The sequence below is a fragment of the Anoplopoma fimbria genome, chromosome 24, assembly GCF_027596085.1.
Source record: "Anoplopoma fimbria isolate UVic2021 breed Golden Eagle Sablefish chromosome 24, Afim_UVic_2022, whole genome shotgun sequence".
Lineage (NCBI taxonomy): Eukaryota > Metazoa > Chordata > Actinopteri > Perciformes > Anoplopomatidae > Anoplopoma > Anoplopoma fimbria.
This window is the reverse complement of record NC_072472.1, coordinates 5,150,738-5,169,734: the sequence shown is the minus strand read 5'-3', so window position 1 is coordinate 5,169,734 and position 18,997 is coordinate 5,150,738. Positions and strand designations below refer to the sequence as shown.

Sequence of the window (18,997 nt, the reverse complement as noted above, 5' to 3'; positions counted from 1 at the left end):
AACCTGTGTGTGCACAAAACCTGAAACATCTGCAAAGCCATGCATATGTAACCTTCAGCAGAGTACACTTGAGACAATGTGAAACTGTGTGCAGGAGCATGAGCTTAGTAGAGCTGGGTTTAATACTACTATACCTCCATCAATGTATCACATGATATCAGTGTGCTTGTCACAAGGAGCGCTACTCAAACTGTCAAAAAGAGTTTTATAATGTCTTCAATGTCTCCGAATGGAACTTTAAGTTTATTAAAGTCTGACAAAATGACGCCCTGGTGATGTTTTCAGGGTTTCCTCTGGTTTGGCTTGAGACTACTTCGATACTAACAGAAAGCATGTTTTACAAACTTTGGAGTTTAAACGATGTGGACATTTACCAGGCATGAAGGAACTGAGATGCATTAGAGCAATTATACTGTGCTCTTTGGAGCCTGATCCAAATTTGGAATTAAAAGTGGGAATATCTTGGTCTTTGCTTTGATTTTGACCCTTCTTTAAAAAGATGCTGTCTCATGGAAGTCCGCCCACGTAATCTAAATCACTGTAGTTTCCCTTCAAATGGGTCAACTATCTTTTTTTCTGAGTAATCATGTTTTTTTCCCCCATCTGTTTGGTACGTCCGATGGTCATACTAGGGCTGCTTGTTTATGGCAACAATCATAATCCTGATTATTTCTGATTTTATTGTTGACATCACACTACGACTACGTTGGAAATCAAAAGTTTTGTAGCTGTTCCGAAATGGCGTTGAGGGGAGACGTGATGTCATGGTCCTACACATGGTTGTTCACACGAAGAAAAGTGACACAAACAGTTGTGTCAAGAATGAAAAAAGAGAGCTGAGAGAAGTTCACAGCCTGGCTGCTGCCTCAGCTCTGCACAGCTGGTCCGTCACAGCGTGAAGAGTGCAGATGTTAGATTATTCGTTTCGGTAATTTTACAGGTTGAACACTTATCATTTCCAATTTGGACTTGGAACAGAATGCGTTCTGTCCAATGGGAAGGCACGGAGTAAATCAGTAGAACGCAGAAGAAATGTTTCACCCAGGTCGTCAAACTCCTCCGCTCTATCTTGAGCTCACTAAATAACTCCATAAATTGTAGATATGAACACCGACTCCGACCCTCGTACTCTTTATTATCAGCCGCTGGTAATCTGGATGAAGTTGGAATTAAAGGTCACCGACGGTTAACCGCTGTTATTATTACCGTTAGCCGTCGGATATACTTCTGTCTCACCCTCGGCTGATAAATGGACCTCGACTCTTCTTCACCTCGTGTTGTTGTGTTCACTTATGTAATTGTTGCCTGGGAGAACGAGTTTAGCTTTTTTCCTTGCTGAAAACCCCCCCCGGTGTACTTGACCACAGCACCTGATCTGTGATGAGTTGAAGGGAGACTCACTAGTGTAGTTTTTTCAAGAGATAATTCTGTTTTTCTTCTCCCGGCTGCATGCTTTGATGCGTGAAGTGTGTGTCTTTCTGTAGCTCTCACTCTTGGAGTCGGCGGCATTTAAAGGCAGTCCGCTGTGAGCTTTGTGCATATGAGATAAAAGCTCTGTGTGTGTGTGTGTGAGTGTGTGTGTGCAGAAGACAAAGCAGCATGTCTTCCAGCAATTCCAGTGATAAGGCAAACCGCAGTCATGGCACAGTCATGGCACAGTCATGGCAGTAAAATCAGCAAAGCTTCATGGGTAAGGAGGAGGAGCAGTTTGAATGTCCCGAAGCAGATTAACCATTTAACCCAAGGCAGGATGTTTGTTCCTCTCTCTCTGCTGTGTCTTATAACAGCCTCTGACCACTGTGGTGCGTTCACATGCTCTTCAGTAATGTGGTTATTCTCTTCTTTGTGCAGTTACCTGAATCAGAATTGTCACTGTATACAAGAAATTTGGTTTACTTTTATCGAAAAAAAGGACATTTCACCTTTATTTTGGTTTGTTAATGCCTTGTCCTTTTTTTCTGTAGTTATTGAATCTGCATTATAAGGTGCTTGAAACTCCTCCTATGATTCTACTATGCTGCAAATGGCAATAACTAATGAAAATGTTCATAATCGCTTCAACCTTTTAGTCATTTGTTTGGTAAAAGTGCCCTAACTTTGCATGGTTTTATTACCGTCTGTCAGACAGATGAAGCAAGTTGCAGACACCACTTTGGAATCTAGAACCTTGTGATTGGCTTTCGCATATATTTTGGTTGTTTTATATAAAAAAAAAAAAAATGATAAAAAGTAGCAACAGGATGGTTTTCATCGTGAACTAAACTAAACATGCTGATGCAGCGCGTCTCAACAATACTCAAGAGCCCCTTTTGGACGGAAATAACTTTTTCCCCAGGGTCCAGGAACCTTTTGAGGAACATGAGGGACATCTTACCCCCTAAAAAGGCCCTGGTTTGGGGTTAGTAGAAGAACTTAGAGGGAGGGGTTTGCAAGGATGATGGTCGCCGCTGTAAGTACGGCTTCATAAAACAAGGAAGTACTCTAGCATCTATTTAGGACCATTTTAGGAAAAGGGGAGAAAATGTATCTTTGTTTGCTAACATTCAAAGTTAAGTTAGGCTTTCCACATGTCTTTGAGTTGTGTCATGAGTTTTTTTTCTGATAGCAACCAGCAACCTGAAAGTACTTCAGACTAAATGGAGGAAAAGTTGATATTTGCAGTCTGCAGCTAGCTGAATATATGCCACATAAGTTAAGTGAGCTACTGGGACTCATGCAGGGAAACACATTGTGTGGGAAATGAACAAGTACACTTGTAATAGGAGAGAAAGAAAAAAATTGGACAGCAGTTGAAGTCAGTGTGTCTAGACTGCCTCCCTTCCTCGATGCAACTTACATAAGAGTGACATTGTGCCAGAAACCAAACAGGTTCAGCAATCAAGGATATTAGTTGGTGTCATAATTGATTCACTGTAACAGCAATCAGTATCTCTTAGAAAACTCTAAGCAGTCGAAATATTACACTTATTGAAGGATGAATTTGAGCTTTTAACAGCGCTCAATAAGGAGCAATAAAATGATTAATGAAGCCGTATCATAAACATTGATTCCTCCATCTGCTATAAACAACAATTGAGAAAATTCAAGGTAAAAAAAAAAAAGAAGAGAGAAAGCTGCTCATATGAAGCCAGGTGCTGTGCTGTAAATGCTTATTGATCGTATTTTTTCTTCTTCTTTGTGTGTGATTGTAAACGTGGTGATGGAGGGTTCAAGCCCTTTGCTCAGCAGCACCTTGTCATTCAAACTACCAAGTCTCCAGCTTCTCCCATCATTAGGCCACTGCCGCTCCGCTCCTCTGCCTAGCGCGACGACTTTCTTTCATTTTGACAGATCATGTCGCAGTAGATGTTTCCCACGGCTCAGAGAGCTTTCGAGGAACGTGCTTGAGCCGAGGCAGTCGCCCTCGTTCCCGAGTCTTAAAGCACTTTTTCTTTTCAGCAATCAGACTGCAGCCACACCGGCAACTTTTGGGGAAAACAGCTGTTTGAAGATTGACACGCTGTCTCCGGAAGAAATTGCTGCATTTTTTGCTCCGCTAGACCGCGGCCCCTTTCCTTAGCGAGACACTCGCGGCGACAGCAGGTTATGTCACTGTTAGTATTTATAGGGCTTTGATCACTTCAGACGCACCATATACAACACCACCCCACCACCCCCCCACCTGTCTTCATCTTGGATCATATTCAGGGGAAAAAGTCTCCCCCCCTTCCCTCCCCCGCCGTCTTGGAGAATAATTTCATTGGCATTGATTAGGGGTGTAAAACGATGCGTGAAAAGACAAGCTGTGTGGTTAGCTATGAATGCTGGGAGTTTTGAGGTGGTAGCTGATGCGACGTAGGAACAGTCTGCTACTTTGCTGACGGCTTTGGATGGATTTTAAGTTTACTTTTCTTACACTGGATAACTTTTGATATTTTTTGAATTTGCTTTAAAACCTTCATCTCAATTAAGCAATACAGAGCACCATATTGTATTTAAAACGTTTACAAAATGCAACTTTTTCCCCCTTCCCATATACTTTCCTCCTCCTCCTCCTCCTCCTCCTCCTCCTCGCCTGCTGCCAGCTCCAGACATTCAATCTCAGATGCTATCAATACTACTATCAGTAGTACGTCAGCTGCGCTCTCTGATGTTATTAGATTGAATTGTTCCTTCATTGCATTTCTTTTTTTTTTTTAGAGTCAGCACATACAGAGCCGGGTTGGACTGTGGACGCAGACACACTTAGATAAAGAGAGGAACATTTGTCCATGCATGGCCTTGCTAAGTATGTTCCAGGGCGGATGGTGATGGATTGACAGTGTGTGGGTGGTGCGGTGGCTAATATTAACATGTCACTAGCTACTGTGTGTCACGATAAAGTTATAGCTTTTTAAAATGTAATAGTAGCACTGGCTTATAACAATGTATTTTTCTTGCCCTGCAGCATGCTATTTGAGTATTTCACCCATTTGCAATTCTTTATTTATTGGATGTATTTTAAATGCCCCTCAGCAGGCTACTAATATTGTATGCTGTGTTTTAATTTTTTTTAACCTCAGCTCAAGTGTGTCAGCATGCAGGACTAATTTAATTGTATCGCTGTATTTAGCTTGTCAGCAAGATGGGTGGCAAACTATAGTGGTTAGCGAGCAACCAAGCATTCCGTCCAGCTTACATGCTAGCTAGCATTTTAGGAAAATGCTAATTAGCCATTACTGTCTGAGCTTCAAAATATACCAGTGAAGTAGATGTTAGGCCATACTTAGGCCTGTGTTAAGGTTAAATCAAGAAATGTAGCAAAGTTACTGAGAAAAACTGTCATGATGTGGAGTACAAATGTTGGACATAACGACAGAAACAACCAGCACTAGACCTGCAGTAAACACTTTAGAGAAGTCCTCTTGAGTCTGATTCAATTCCATGGCTATTTTTGAAGATGTTGTATGAAATGTTAGTCATATATATATAGCACCACCCTTAAAACTTTTCACTATTCCCACATCACAATCCGTTGCAGTGATTGCGTATGACACTCAAGCTGTGCAGGTAGCGAGTTTTCTGGTGTCTTTATATGCTGCCATTAAAGTCGAAATGTAACCTTAAGAAGTCATTTATAGAGAAACGGTGGATGTCAGCCTTCTAGGAAATGTAACACACACTGCTAATTGGTGACTCACTTGCGTAGCTGCTTGTGGAAATGTGATTTGCAGTAGTTGCTTTCAACTCCCGGTGTGTGACTGTGTAAATTAAGCTCATGACGAACACGTCATGGTGAGGGGGAAATAATTCACAGCCTTAGCTGCTATAAAACGCAACCATACTGCCAACGAAGAGACTCAAGATGATGTCACCAATGTCAACATATTCTTTGTCGTTCTAGCAGCAGTTCCAACTTCTAAAAGAGTCCAAGAAAAAAAAAAATCAAAAAGATTAGATTTCGATGGAGTGAAAGGAGCCAATTCATAAAAAGTATTTTCCCTTTGGGAAGAGGGTCAAAGAGGGTCATTGTGTGTTTTCAGACCTTTGCACTGAATGTGGGTTTGGGGAATTTTCTGAGAAGGCGAAGAAGAGTTTCATCATTTGCTTCTTTTTTGAGCTGTCAAGCTGCTGCTATCACACTTTAATAGAGAAGCTGAGTCTCCCTTCTCTGTAAACCGCTGTCATGCCCTTCTTGGACAAACCAAATGTTTTTGTCCAAAGGAGAGTACAAAGCCTGCCCTGTAGTTGCAGTTCTAATAGACTAACCAACTGATTGCAGCAAACGTTTGACCATGTTTCTTCAAGCGGCAGTTCTTCCGGAATGTAAAAAGCAAAACCTTTTTTTTTTTTTTTTCTTCTTTCTTTACCACTAAAGGTATCTAGCCATGCAGAGGGTGTCCGATTTATGTGCACAAGCTTTGATGGTTCTGCCTCTGAAACAGCTGTACCACCACAATATAATGGAGGTCAATGGGATTTAATTTGTCTCAATCAAAACATAAAACAAAAGAAAATTAACCAAAAAACTCAAGATGAGCATTTCTTTCCAATAAAATTTGGCTGATGTTTCAAAGATTTCATGGAGACTGAAACGTCTGTCCAATAAAAAAAAAACACAGCAATGTCTTTGCATTGTCCAGTCATTTAACTGTAGACTTTCTTTGGTTCATTTTTGAGTATCAGAAAAATATCGGAAAATAAGGACAAATGCATATTGCTACCATTCCAATTGTTTATTATCTAAGTTCTATTAAAGACCTGAAGGCATACAAAGCATTACCTGAATGAAGCCTGTGAGGTGTCGTTGGAAGCTCTGAATGGCTGGTAAATTGACCGTTGAGCTTAGATTAGCCTGTTATATAATGATGAGGGACCGATAAAAGCATGGAGTAGCTGGCTTTGATGTTTATTTAAATGACTTAACACGGTCGGATGACTAAATATTAGTCATTTATTTTAAATTTTGAAAGGCTCCTCTTTCAATTTTTCCAAATCTCCATGGTTAGATACCACTAGAGGAAATAGTAGGCATGATAAATGCTGCTTCTTTTTCTGTAATATTAATCTTGAATCTGATGAGTCATTCCTGCTCCTATTGTCGGGTCTGGAGAACTGGCGCTCGTCATTTATCTCTTGCACTCATCGGTGATGTGAGGCAGCCGGCTGAAACAAGTTGGTAGATTTTACAGCATGTTATTGCATTATGGACCAGCCACTGAATGGCGCGGGGTCGGGGACAGTTCTCTGCCCACTTTGTTTCACATAATGCTCTCATATTGGACTGTTGTCAGCTGAACCCCGGGCTATCATCCCGTGGCCTGATTGTCTCCTCGCTGACAAATGTTGATAATTGCCTTCCAGTGGAGCTGAAAAAGCTCTCCCTGCTGAGCTCATTGATTCACTCTCCCCACCACTAACCAACGTTGGGAAAGGCAGCAGCAGCAGCAGCAGCAGCAGCAGCAGCAGGCCTCAGGCTCTCAGGCTGTCTGGCTCTCTGGCTCTCTGGCTCTCTGGCTCTCTGGCTCTCCACGGCACAGTAAAGCTTTGGCGCAGCACGACAAGGGCAGCCGTAGGGAGATGTATGGAGGGATGCTAGCAGGATTAGGGCCACTGAGATAACTGATTTTGCTGATCGTTATATAAGCCACATCTGTCCTCCGTCCCCTCAGTGGCGCCGGGCCCTCCCACGCTGCAACGACAGGATGAGACAAGGCTCTGAGTTCTGCGTCCGGAGAGGAAGCCTGGGGAAGGAGTGAATGGGTGAGGGAGGAGGGAGGAGGGGGGTGGAAACACACTCCAGGCTGCTTGTTCGTGGGAGAAAAAACCGAGCAGATGACATGGGTAGCTGGGAAAATGGTGTTCATGTAATGACCGAATTGCTGACCAGCCAAGTGTTTTCACATTGTTCTTTGGCTGTAAGCTGCAAGACAATGATTCTCTGCATCAATCGGTCAATTTCTTCCATAAACTGCTTAGCTTGTAAATTGTCGTAAATTGGTCAATTCTGTGTCCAGGGCTCAACCGTAACTGTTAAAATTGGTTGCCCCGCCTCCGAGCAGGCATCAGCTTTTGTCTGCTGAAATCTAAAATATGGTTTACATTTTTTGTAAGCTTATATTTTGAGTAATTGAGATATGTTGAGAACAATTTGTTTGCACAATAAAGTAAAGCAGCAGAAACACAACAACAAAAGAAATAAAGACATAAAATCAAAAAGCAACTTGAAGAAAGCAAGGATTAGTATCTAATAAAGATTCTATGCATTTATATGTCAGCTTCAAAATGAGAATGTAACTAAACTAAATTCCTTGTAGTTTGTGTTTTATCTGATACGCATAGTTTAAATCTTAATTGTTCATCAGTTAGCGTGTCCACCCTCAGTTCTTTATATACAAAATAGCAGCAGTGCAGCCATGTTCTCCACAGATCACTGGTTGCTTGTTCATCCGTTCTGTCCCTTTAAACGTAGTTTTCCTGGGCCTTTGTGCTGATTCCAACCACAGATCCATTGGCCGTTGGATTGTTGGTCCCCCCCCCAAGTGATACCAACATCAACAACATTGTCCATCATCTCTACTTCCAGAGATGACCTCCAATCCGTCTTACTTAGACAGCTGAATCCCCTCGCACATACAGCTGAAGAGACTGGGAGAGCCAACATAACATAATGTGGCTCCAAATATATAATGTCCAATATTTAAATACAACAAATGCAACTTATAGCCTCAAAAAAATAACATGTATGTATATATATATATACATATATTAATGTATTTTGGGTGCAGTATTTGCTGTCCTTTTTTTGATGGTAAAAAGTTGTTGGCAGTTATGGTAACCAATGGCAACAAATTGGTTGCCAATTCCTCAAACGTTTGCCAATTGCCAACCTGGCAACCCCTAGTGTCGTGCCCTGTTGTTTGGCCGTCCAGGAAGAGGGATCCCTCATTGTTGTCTCCTGAGGTTTCTCCTTTTGTTTCCCTTTACTTGACTTGACATGGAAATTCAAAATACCCATGAACAGGTGGATGGAAATGTTTAACTTATTGTTATCTCTCAGTGGAGAAATGTTTGCCTTGTCTCTCTACAAGGGCAGTCGTTACAGAATGGCGTCCCTAGAGGAATTACTCACTGTACTCCAGGATGTTACTGCAGGTCACATTGTTTCTGTGCCTGGACCCGACATTGACCTGAAGCTTTTAGATACAGAAGCTGAGATAGAAGCTGCCCTTTGAACCTGCAGCCTTTAGTGGCCACCGTTCAGTATTTCCCTGCTTCCTCTCCCTCAGACACGATAATAAGGAGCTTATTTGAACAGCTCTTCGCTCAGATGGGTTTGGATGGAGGCCAGTTGAAGCTGTGATCATGGCAGTGGTAACACAGCTGTAAAGCCCTTTACCCATCCATCACACTGGGCCTCCTTTAAAATTGAATTTTTAACTGAAATGGCAAAGTGTAATACTGAATACATAATCGTGCGCCACACATCTGTCCAAGTTCCATGTTTGGTTCTACAGTATTCCTCATGTACGACATGCAGAAAGTAGGAAAATATTGTTTCTCTTCTTTGTTCATGCACAATGTGTGGTACAAAGTTAGACTTATGTAAATGAAGTGCTGCTAAACAGTTCTCAAGTAAATCTCTTCGTTTTGCAGCCGACTGGTGTAGGTACGGCCAGGGCTTGTTGTTTGCGCTCGATGGCAGTCGAGATAAACACCGACTGTTTCCCTGCAGAATAAACAACCCGCAAGGGGTGAAACTGTTCACACAACATGAAAGTCTCCAAATTTGCCAGTATTTTTGTATTGTATTTTTGTGTCTGTGTCAAGCTTCCAAGAATTAAGCACAGTTCTGTGCCTGCAGAAGGCAGAGGAGCAGCCATCTGTCATGGCCTTTGTCCAGTCCTCTGCCCGGTATCTGTGGTCCCAGCGGGGCTGTGGGTAATGACTCCTGTCGGGGGATGAGGCGCTGTGCAACGACCCCGCTGGGCTCCTCTTCCAGGGAGGTCTCGGCGCCTCGATCTCCGCCTGAGATCCTATAGTTCAGCTGCCAAGGAGCAGAAGATGTTTTTCTTTCTTTTCGTTTCATTTGCCCCTTTGACTTTGCTGCTTATTTACTTTTTTCTCTCTGTCTCTGCTGGTTTTCTACCGTCTGAATGATCACGCCTGGATGGTATTCTTCTGAAAATAAATGGTTCCTTTTGCCTGCCTTCAGCTGGATTTCTTTTCCTTGAAACATTGAGTCAGTATCAGAGAAAAGTCCAACTTTTGGGGGATGATGCATCAAACTGCTGTGTAATATTTTTTTTTTTCTACACAATAACTTAAAACACCAAAGATGACCATTTTCCAGCAAAGCACTTTGGATGTGATGCTATGATTCATCCGAGTTTTGCAGTCGGATCAACAGCTTGTTGGATCTGTGACTGGTGTGGTGGTGGTGGTGGAGGTGGAGGTGGAGGTGGGAAACCGTGGCATAGTCAGAGCACTATTTTTAGGAAGCGAGGATTGTTAGCTTCAGCTTATGTTTCTGTGTGACGAGTCAGAACGGCCGGGGCAAATTGACTCATCTGTGAAGTGCTGGAGGAGAGTCAGAGTAGGAGGTGAGGTGGAATAGGAAAGACAGGTAATTGTGTCTCTAGGGGGTGGAGGTGGAGCGGCCTGTGATCTGACAAAACAGGAAGGGAAAGAGAAAAGAACAGTAAAAGCTTCTTTTTGTCTCGATTCTCGTTTCTGAGAGGTCGACCATCTCGTCGACCTCTCAGAAACGGGGAAGTATTGACCAAAGGTGGTCTGACTGGTCTGACTGGTCCTCCTCGAACAATGAATGGGCAGCTGTGTTCTTATCAGACACAATGCTCCGCTGATAATACCAGCTCTTCCACTATGCTAAAGAAAACCCAGAAGAATGTGGGTTTATTTTCAGTTTGTGTGTATGAGTGTGCTGTGCTGCATGAAATTCAAGCAGTTAAGTGTCAACTATATGTTTTTGTGCTTCCCACTATATGTAAGTGATGGGGGACAAAATTCCCAAAGTTCACTTTAGTTAATCCAGATCTGAAATGAGGCTTCTGTTAGAAACCTGTGTTTTTAATGCAAAATTCCCTCTTTGTGTTGACTATCAGTCCACATCAGCTCAGCAAGGAAACGCTGTCTGACTCTCTTGATTTGATTAACTATTAACTTGAGATTTTGTTGGGAATAAAGAAAGAATTTTTAAAGTATGAGCAGATGGAATGAGTTCAACAAGCAAAGAACTGTTTCAATGTACATGTGGGTGTTTATTGTTCTTAGATGTGTGAACCTTTTCTTTAATTTCTCACCATCAACCATTAAAAGATCAGGAACACATTACCAAAATGTCAAGGCCATACTTGTTCCATCATATTTTCTTTTCCCTACCTGCCCTGCCTATTTCCTACCTGTAGAGCATGCATGCATGCAATACAAATAGGATGTTGTGGAATGGGTGTTATGGCGGTGCTACTCTCCTTTTATAACCTAAAATCTAATTGATCAGTGCAGCCTGAGAGAATGTTTATTTTGTGCATTAAAAAGTCTGCAAAACTACGACCAACAGCAGTTTTACTGTCGGTGCAACAAGCAGGTCTTCACTTTAGGCTGATTAGAAAATGAATACAAGTAATATGTATGTTTTGTGGTTCCGCAGCAGAGCAACTCGTAACATTTACGAGAAGAAAACCACAGTCAGCACCTGATGCAAGTGTCTACTCCACATCTCTGGGCTTCATTCAAGTCTAAATGCTGAAGGTGTCGGGCAGCGGGCAAGAAAGTGAAATTGTAAACTAGAGGAAGAGAAGAAAAAAACAACTTTGTATTACTCTGCAGAGCTCTTATTTTTCTGCTTCCTTTCACCAGCAACTTTAAGGTTTATCATTCATGGGTGACAGCGACATTACCTGGGCGCTGTACCTCCATAAAGGAAACACCGCTGTGACAACATGCTGGCAGCCGGCTCGTGTTTTTGCACATGATTTTAGCCTGAGGTGGCATCGTGACCTTAGCACAGTGGGCCTGAATGCAACAGAAGCAAAGCCAAGGACGGTGTTCTGTTCATCTTTTTTAGCCAGACGACATTTATTAATAAAGATAACAGAAAGCAGATTTTTCAATTTTATTAACCAGGCTTTCACGAGAGAAGACCTTGGTAGCTCGACAGACGGACTCTGCATCTGATGATGGATAACCAAAGAATAACAACAGAGACAGGATGGAGTGGCCAGAAAAAAATTAATTGGACTAGATATTCTTTAGTTCAGAATCAAAGAAAGCGAGCCAAATGGAGGAATGAAACTTTCCCGCTGTATTACTGCAGTATTACTGCGCAGTGCCCCACAACAGCTGCTGAGAGCCTAAACCCACAGCAGCAGCACCAATCCCAACCTATCTGACCGAACAGCAAACGTAATCTGCCGTTGGGCAGATTAACAGAAGACCACAGCAGCATGGAAATGAGGTTAGGCAGCCAGGGGTTCAGAGAGGCTCTTCATAATCTGCAAATCCCTCCATCGAGGTCACCAGGGGAGAAAAGCGAAGGACCAATGTCTGACTGTGATTTTAGTGCCACCCACACACACACACACACACACACACACACACACACACACACACACACACAATGTCCTAAGTCAGGTGTTGTCCACATTTAAAGACAGAATGTGTTGTAGTGACTCGGCGGTGCAAATGCTGCTTTGTTTCATCCGAATTCAGAAGAATTAATCAGTATATGCTCTGAAGCCTTGACTATATCATAATCTTCTTGTGCAATGGCCACTTGCTTGTTGTTGCATTTAAACGGTTTTCATTCGGTCTTAAGGCCTTTACACTGGGGGTGTGGTGAATAAAACACTGGAAAATGACAAATAAACTAATATTTTGCTTTCAAACTATTCATACCGTCAGCGATGCAAATTTTCAAAAGACATTTTATTGAGTTTCCTTGAAGCAAAATGCTCTGAGTGAGTTTGTGTTCCCTCTGTTATGCAGTGTATATGTCGAGGGCTTTTATTGTGAAAGGTAAGACTTGAAGCAGGGGATCTGGTCTGTGCTGCCTTTGTCATGTTTGAAAGGAGTGATGAAGTTTTCCGTCTTTGTTCGGACTTTGGAGTTTCTCTGTTGTTTTAAACCATAGTGTATGTTTTGAATATGTCCGTTCCTCACATTGTGATTGGTCGATGCCCTCATACGCGGTGCGACAGCTCAGAAAAATCAACCGTGTTCAGATAACAAAATAGTTTTTGCCGCATAGTATTTGTGTTTTGTGTGAAAGTACTGATGACAAAAACAACAGTTTGGAAAAATACATTGAGGTGGTAATTAATCGCATGAAAAAAATAAAACCCTGGCCCCCCTTTAACGTCAATAAAATATCACGTCACATCTTATTACAGATGTTCATAGACGAATTGTAGATGTTTATAGGGCCATTGGTCACTGACACATTGATTTACGTCATACCCTGGCCACAGAAAATACTTGTTTCTGATTGGCTAGTAGACAAACTCCTGTAACACCTCACCCCCATGGTAACACCTGTTTTGATGTGTTAAACTCTAGGTAACAATAATTTACTAGCAACCATTTCTGTAACTTTCCGAACGAAGATCCAACATTCACACCCACGCCATGCTGTGGTTGGACAGCTGTTTTGAGTTGAGAAAGGAGCAAAGGTTTGAACTTCTCTATCTAGTTCTCTTTTCTCATTTTCGACCGAGCAATTTCTGTCACTTTTCATGTGAAGAAGAGGAAGTAATGTCTTAGAGTAGAGACTGCTCTAGGGTTGGGCCAGTGTAAGAAGATTAAAACCCGTCTGATATTAAGCGTTTGCTTAAGTGTCACACCTTAAGCAAACGTTGACGCTAACCTCCTTCACTTTAATCAGCGGGTTGCACCCAAGACAAAGAAACCAGTTTTAGCAGTTATTCGCCAACAAATGAAGTGAACACACACTGCACTGCTACACACACAAGCTCTCACATCTATGTCGCAATCAACCGCGTAAAGCACACTCAGCTGTGCAAGACCTGTCAGACACCAGTAGCTCAGTTAATCCGATCATAAACATACTATTATGTAAATCACCTTGTCATATTGCTTATTACTGATGATGCAATACAAGTTACAACAGAATGCTGATCTAGGCTACTTAAAGTCGCCAGTACGTGTCATAATCACAAACGCCAGTTCAGCCAGTTTGCAGGAAATCAAACCAGTTTAAGCTTTTACTACAGCACCATTAAAACAGGGAATCTACCAAACTCTAATATTCACAAAATCCCCATATTTTAACAATGTAACATCTCCCCTGTCTCTATGATGGACGGATTTTCATGCTGCCTTCAAGTGGTCGAACAAAACGTAATACAAACTAGTTCCAAGCGTGTAAATAAGAGTTCGGAATGTAGGGGATGATGTTCAGGTTCTGACTTTACGTGCTGTGTCCTGTAAAAGAGACTGCTCCTGAATTTCGACATCACTAATACCTCACTCCAGGTAGATTAGGCAACTTGCGTGTTTCTGTCTCGACGTCTTACGCAAACACACCCTCACATTTGTCAACGGACACCCTCGGCCTGTCTTTTGCAATTGACACGTGGCCCCTTGTCATGAGTTAAACATACCACTAAAAGGCTACATTAAATTTAATATGGCCTCACACTGCAAGGTGACACGAGTTACGTCCCTGTCCTCTCGGCTCTGCCCACATCGTTCTCTCGCTGCTTTTTTGTGCTTTAAAGCAGAATATCTGTTATGCTAAGATAACATTTCTGTTTTTCGTGGTGTCATTTATGAGACGTTTTATTTTTTTTTTTGGGGGGGGGGGGCCTGCCGGTTAATGAGAGCGTGTTGGATGGCGGCGACAGAGCCTGCGTGTGTGGTTTCGTGGTGTCATTCCTTTTGCGATGTCCTGTCGGTGTGTTTGTGCTGCGTCTCGAATATTAATAGAGCGGAAAAGTGCCCAGAGTGAAATGAGTTTGTGGCCACGTGGAGCCTCGGCTATGTGATGGCGGTGATTATCAGAGGAGAGGAAGGCAGCGCTCCGCCGTACAGCAGAGAAACAGATGACTGTGTTCGGTGCTGCCTTTTATTTTCAGCTCTGTTTCAACGCCTTATCGGAGCCGGAGCGTGTATGAAATAAATGAATGAATGTGCATTATCATGAGCAGGCTGAGATAGCATTGCGGTTTTCTACTCCTTGCATTACTTTTTACTACAATGCAAATTGAAAGTGACCCTGTGGAGTTTTTATCGTAAACAGAGGGGATGCTATTTTTAACTTTTCTTTTTTCTGACCCATAGCCGACCCTCGTTAACCGTTCATTAAATGGCATTATAACCCGTCAAAACTCCTATTGTTGATTAACGGTTTATCAAACATTGAATTATTAACATCTTTAATTATTTTTACATTCAACATTTACTACAAGAACGCACTGTGTATCTAAATCTACTTCTGCGCCATTTGTTTCAACTTTGATGTGCATATTTTACACGAGCAACAAAACAAATATGAGGACTGAAGTCTGAGTTGTGGCTCTCATTGGTACTTTTTGTGCCCCCTCACAGGCGCTTTATGGCTGGTAATGAACTGTCCGCCTTGGGCTGCTGTATGTCAGACCATCTGGTTGTCATTATTATCCAAGACTTCTCTCTACAGTAGAGCTATCACTCTATGGATGGCGATATCTGTCGGTCTGTTCTTCACCTTGGTACTGACTTAGTTTCTCCTTGTGAAATATTTCTATTAGAGGGATCGCTGCTTACCCCATCATGTCCTCAGGATGAATGGTGATCCCCTGACTTTTAATCTAATCCCATCATGAGTCCAAAAATGACTCAATACTTGCAAAACTAATGACATTCCCATCTGTCCCGGGGAACATGGTAAACATGATACCTGCTGAACATCAGCATGTTAGCCTTGTCATTAAGAGCAAGTCAGCAATCTGGCATTAGCATTTAGCTCAAAGCATCATTGAATACAGCCTCACAGAGCGTCTAGCATGACTCTATACTCTTAGTGTTGTTAAAGAAGAAGATGATCCTTGGGTGTACTTGTTTTCTGTTTCAGCCTGGACAGGGAGAGCAGTGTCGGTCTGATGATTGGTCAGTCCATCACTCTTTGAAGAACAGTTATTGGTTGGACTGCTATTTGGCACAGATCACATTTGGTACAGATATGGCTACTCATTTTCTTTTCATGGATGGATGGATTGTAATAACTTCAGTGGTCCTCCTTTTCATCTAGTGTCATTAACAGGTGAAGATTTCAATGTGTCCCATTCTTTGGGGTTTTGACCAAATACCTGCAAAGCTAATGACATTCCCACTAGCTTTTCTTTTTTAAATGAATAACCAGACAGCAGCTTCTTTCTGGTTATTAAATATATTTTCCGGCTTAAGTACCGTCTGTCAGCCATAGTTCATTCACAATCAGTGCAAGTTAAGTCAGTTGGCTATGAAAGGAGAGGGTGAATGTGCTTTAACTTGTCTTACCACACTTTTATTACACACTAGCGATATCATCCCCCATCTGTTCCTCAAGATTGTTCTGTCTCTTTCATTCTCATCCCGTTTGACAGTCAGTCTCACTAACTTTCTCTAGCTTCAGTGCCCGCCCCGTTCTGCTTCCACAAAACTAAACATGTGCACACATTAGCTGGAAAGTTTTCCTCTCTCCTTGTCTTGTTTTTCAAGGTCTTGTTGAGCAGCATGAAGAAAAAAAAAAAAAAAAAAAAAAGCCCCAGAGGAATATCTTGGCGACGTGAGCTGAAATTGTAATCAGGGGGAAATGGGGCGGCACAATCTCGCTTCTTTTTTAGTATGAATTTGCACAGATGGACTCTTGCTGCTTGTCAGGTCCTTGTATGACACACTGAGGGCATCTGCCTGTGACGGAAAGAGGCGAAGAAGAGTGGTGGAGGGGGGGGAGAGAGAGGGTGAGGAGAAGGCAGAGAAGAAGAAAAGAAGAGGTGGAAGAAGGGAGCAGGGATTGCGGAATTCATTTTTATATTTGGCTCCTACACGGCATCTCTGTGTCAGAGCTGAGGCCAGCCAGGAGATGGAATAATAAGCTAATACCTTCAGGCTGGAACATTGTTCAAGGATCTCCCTGTCAGGTTTTACCTAGGCAGTCGTAGAGTAACATAAAAAAGCTTTGATTCAAAGGGAAAAAGAATAAGAAAAGAAATTTTAATGAAAAGTTAGGTTTGATGTTTGATTTTAAGTGAGATCAAATTCAGATTTTTAAAATATTTAAGCTAATGCGGTCTGTCTATGCAAACTGCCATATGTGTGTGATGGGACGAGAGTGTTACCCCTAACAACACGATGCTACCAACTGCACACCTTCACCTGACCTTTACCGAAACTAAAGCCAGGATCTTGGTAAATACTCTTTTCTGATTGGCTACAGTGAAACTGAAACTGAGCTGAGCGGACTTGAAATATCTTCTGTTGCCAAGTCGTATCTAAGGTCTGTCCTATTTACCAAAGTAGGGGATATTTCTATTGCATGATTGTGAAAATGAAAATCATAGACTGTCTATAAGAAATGGACGTAGTCACCGAGATGTCACTCACTTGTTGATGGACTATGGATTTTCAAACCTCGAGCCATCTTGGCCGTCGCCATCTTGTTTCTTTTTTTTTGCAACCAGAAGTGACACAACCGAAGACATATCTATGTAACCAAAAAGATTACAAGTTACTTCCATGAACTGAATACACACTAAGAAAGAGTTAAAGTTCTAAGACAAAAACACGTATAGCTCCCAGAACAGACATCGCCGTGTCCGACCTGTCAATCCCAAGGTAGCCCCGCCCTAAAGCATATCCTGCTTTCTGGTCTATTTAACTCTAAATGGGACCATAATTTACTAAATGAACGTCATGCTGTATTGAAGAAGACTTGAAAATAGCGATTGAGACCATAAACTCATGTTTACACTGTTTACTGAGGGAATAAATCCAGGAAGAAGTAGGGTCATTTTCTCTTAGTCGTCTGAGTCGGACTTTTCCTCCGACTTCTTCTTGCAGCCAGAGCGATCGCCCCCTGCTGGCCATTAGAAACAATGCAAGTTCATGGCACTTCTGCTTTGGCTTCACTTTTCAGAAGACGGAGGTTGCTGCCTTATTAAAATACAAATTCATTGTCATGTCTTTACGATGGTATAAGGGAGATAATGCCCTTGCTCGAGGTGTCTATAATCAGGAATTAATAGACTTAGCGCCGGCAATTCTGGCTCCACCGTCGTCCATAAAATCCTGATAATGGACACCTATTTGGGCATTAACTCAAACCTTAAAACGAAGCGAGAATTTCCTAACTCCAACTCTTCAACCTGCTATAACTCGATCCACAAAAAGATTGAAGCACACTCAAGACCATCACAAACCCACCAATAGTCCTCCAACCAAATGTGTGTCCGTACAGTTTGTTATTCAGTGTCACATCCCTCTAAGCCAGCAGTCTGATTAATAATTCACAATATTTCATGCAGTCAGTGGTGCCATTTGTATTTAAGTGTTTCACTAATTGCCTCCTCCCATCAAGCTAATTATTTCTCCATTGTGCTCTGATCCTGTAATTCACGATGCCGAGTCACTGAAAGTCACCCGGTGTGTAGAATGACTAAGTGGAAGCAGAAACAGCCTCTGCCTTTTTGTATGCCGGGCTGCACTGCATCTGTCGGTATGTGTGTGCTTGTGTACATAAGGCCTCCGCGGAGCCGTGCGTCACAGCATTGATATTCTCCTCACAGGATCGTCAAGCATGAAATAGAAGAGCACACTTTCTGTGGATAAACTCTGAGCACAGCGCTGTTGGATAGTGAGAGTCTGATGCTCTGGAGAAATCTCTCTTCACTGACACCGATACTGACGGAGCAGCAGGGGAAAAAAAACGTATTGTGTGAGCTGCACTGATGTATAACTGTGGAGCAGTTCTTTAAGGCGCGCAGCATGACTTTGCATATTGTGTATATTTTACATAATTACTCAGTACCTCAGTTCCTACAAGTATTTGAGATGGCCAAACCTTTACATTTGTGGGCGGGTGGGGAAGTCAAACACATCTGGTACTCGAGATCCAGCTGCAAAACAGTTTTGCATTCAGAAGCTAATTATTAGCTTAGTAAATTGATAATATTGTGATCATCTTTGACTTACTTCTGACGTTAATAATTTCATATTTCCAAAATATTATATAATATATTTTGATGGGTATCCAACGAAATCTTTGTCTGAATTTTTTTAGATTTCATTTTAAGCCAACAAATTAACTTGGAACTTGAAAGCTCAATTAAATCACAATCTTCAGTCACTCACATTTTATTACTTAACTTTCTTTGTATTGTATCCTTTCATGTTTTGCATTTATAGACACTGTGACATTTAAGAGTTTTTAGATATGACTAATAACGTTTTCACAATATTAAGTAATCAGATTTTTCTCATAAAAACAGCTCTTGATTTAGACGGTTTCGCTGTTGACTCCCACGTCTCAGATGCCCACGGG

At 42.0% G+C, this 18,997-nt stretch overlaps 1 protein-coding gene across 1 annotated transcript in view; it reads left to right on the top strand.

The window, feature by feature from the left end:
* The window catches only part of LOC129113582 (polypeptide N-acetylgalactosaminyltransferase 10-like), an 81,555-nt gene that overhangs the window by 8,270 nt on the left and 54,288 nt on the right, over positions 1-18,997 (top strand). The window lies entirely within an intron of this gene.